This window comes from Schistocerca piceifrons, unplaced genomic scaffold, assembly GCF_021461385.2.
Source record: "Schistocerca piceifrons isolate TAMUIC-IGC-003096 unplaced genomic scaffold, iqSchPice1.1 HiC_scaffold_943, whole genome shotgun sequence".
NCBI lineage: Eukaryota > Metazoa > Arthropoda > Insecta > Orthoptera > Acrididae > Schistocerca > Schistocerca piceifrons.
Window position 1 is genome coordinate 1,437,501 of NW_025729216.1, and position 2,500 is coordinate 1,440,000.

Below are 2,500 nucleotides of genomic sequence, written 5' to 3' on the forward strand. Positions count from 1 at the left end.
CGCCATTCAACGATCAACTCAGAACTGGCACGGACTGGGGGAATCCGACTGTCTAATTAAAACAAAGCATTGCGATGGCCCTAGCGGGTGTTGACGCAATGTGATTTCTGCCCAGTGCTCTGAATGTCAACGTGAAGAAATTCAAGCAAGCGCGGGTAAACGGCGGGAGTAACTATGACTCTCTTAAGGTGGCCAAGTGGCGGCGGTGCGGCTGCATCCGGACTTGGCTTTTCGAAGTGCGGTCTTGATGTAGTCGTGCTGCTGCTGCGAGGTGCCTTCCTTGGGTTATAGTTACAGGGAGAGTGATGCGCAATACATGGGCCTAGCCCTCTTAGCCTCTCCTCTCCTGCGGTCTTCTCCCCTTCTCGTGGGCCCGCTGATTTTCGCAGAGTGGAAGACCGCACCAGGGGCTTGGGGGGGTTACCAGCCCCCCCTCGCATTATCCCTTTATAGTTGGGGGCAGCCGACAAGAAACAAGAGATGGTGGCCCTTCCGCTGAAGGTGCCACCCCAGCTACCCCAGCACCTATCCGGCCAACCGGCCGTAACGAAAATGCGATAGTTTGTGTAGCTCCCTTTGCTTGCAGTGAGTGCTACCGCACTTTTACCACGAAGAACGGTCTCGGGGTCCATCGCCGCCGCCAACACCCTGCGGCCGCCAACGCTGAGATCGTGACGGAGAGGCATCGCGCGAGGTGGACGGAGGAAGAAGTCCTGTCGCTCGCCAAGGCAGAGGCCGAACTGTTCCTTGAGAGGGACGCCCGGTTCTTCTTTGTTAATCAAGAACTCATCAGGATGTTCCCCGACCGAACGCTCGAGGCAATGAAGTGCCGACGGCGGCAAGCTGCCCACAAGCAGCTTGTCCGCCAATTCATGGAGGCGCTTGAGATCGGTCGGGGGGAAGAGCCGGCGTCCCGCCGGGGAGCAGCGAGCTCGCTGCCTGACGCGGGCGAGGCCGCTGCGCCGCCCGTCGACGCAGCCGAGGACTTCGCGGCCGACACCACCGGGCCGCCGTCGGAGGGGCCGACTGACGCCGCCATCTGGGAGCATCTGGCGGGGCTGCCTGCTTCCGCCCAGCGTTTCTCTGCCCTGGATCGAGTCATTGGTCTGGGGCGGGGCACGCCGCCCGATGTCATCCTGGGCATGCTCCCGGATGCCCTTGCGTCGGTCGGGTCCAGGGGGGAGAGGTTGATCACCAGGACACAGCGGCCGCGCCAATCATCCAAGCGGCCGCCTGCCGCCCCGCCGCTGCAGAAGCGCAAGCGGCGCCGCTGGGAGTACGCGCGGACACAGGACGCCTTCCGTAGGTCGCGTGCACGTTGCGTGCGCGGCTTGCTGGACGGCACCCTGCTGCAGCCGCCACCCGACATCCCCGGTCTGCTGGACTTCTGGGCGGACCTCTTCACGAAGAAGCCGATCTCCACCGCTGGCTTCATCCGTGACCGCCTTCTCCCGCACTCGGAGCCTGTCGCTCCCGAGTGCCTATGGGGGCCGGTCACACGTGAGGAGGTCGCCGCTGCCTTGCCGCCCAGGGGATCGGCAGCCGGGCCGGACGGCCTGACTCCAGCGGAGCTGCGGCGCCTGCCGCATGAAGTCCTGGTGAAACTCTTGAACCTCTTCCTCCTGGCCCGCGCCCTTCCCGAGCGTCTGCTTCGCGCCCGGACGTCACTTCTCCCCAAAACGGCTGCACCAACATCCCCCGCTGACTTTCGCCCCATTACGGTCTGCTCGGTGTTGGCGCGGACCTTTCACAAGGTTCTCGCGTCACGCCTGATGCGTGCATGTGCTGTGGACGAACGTCAGCGGGCATTCATCCCCCGGGATGGGATGTTGGAAAACACCTTCATCTTGGACACTGCTCTCACCGACGCAGTCCGCTCCTGTCGCTCTGTTTTTGTGGCATCGATCGACGTCTCTAAAGCGTTCGATTCGGTGGACCATGCTGCCCTCCGCCCCGTGCTGAGGGCTCATGGCCTGCCGGATTGCTTTATTGAGTACGTCGAAAGGTGTTACGAGGGTAGCACGACAGTGATAGCGGGCGGCGCCGACGTGGGCGTGCCCCTGCAGCCGGCTAGGGGTGTGCGTCAGGGTGACCCCCTCTCCCCCCTCCTTTTCAATTTTGCGGTGGACTATGTTTTGAGTCAACTTCCCTCCCACATCGGAGCTCGGATCCTTGGTCGCAGAGTTAACGCTGCGGCCTTCGCTGATGACGTCCTGCTTTTTGCATCGACCGCGAGGGGATTGCAGTCCCTCATCGACGCAGCCGTCGCAGCCCTCGCCCATCTGGGGCTGCAGATCAACGCCCGGAAGTGTTTCACCCTCGCCTTAGTCGCGTCTGGGCGCGACAAGAAGGTGAAGGTCGACGCCGACGTTACCTTCAAAGCGGGCAACGCCACCGTGCCCGCCCTACGTGTGGGTGAAACCTTCCGGTACCTGGGACTGCAATTCTCCACCGCTGGTCGCTGCGTTTTCAACCCACGACGCCACCTGGTGGAGCAGCT

General features: G+C 62.8%; 1 pseudogene; it reads left to right on the top strand.

Moving 5' to 3' along the window:
* Positions 1 to 2,500, top strand: part of LOC124772582 — a 7,966-nt pseudogene that overhangs the window by 2,696 nt on the left and 2,770 nt on the right.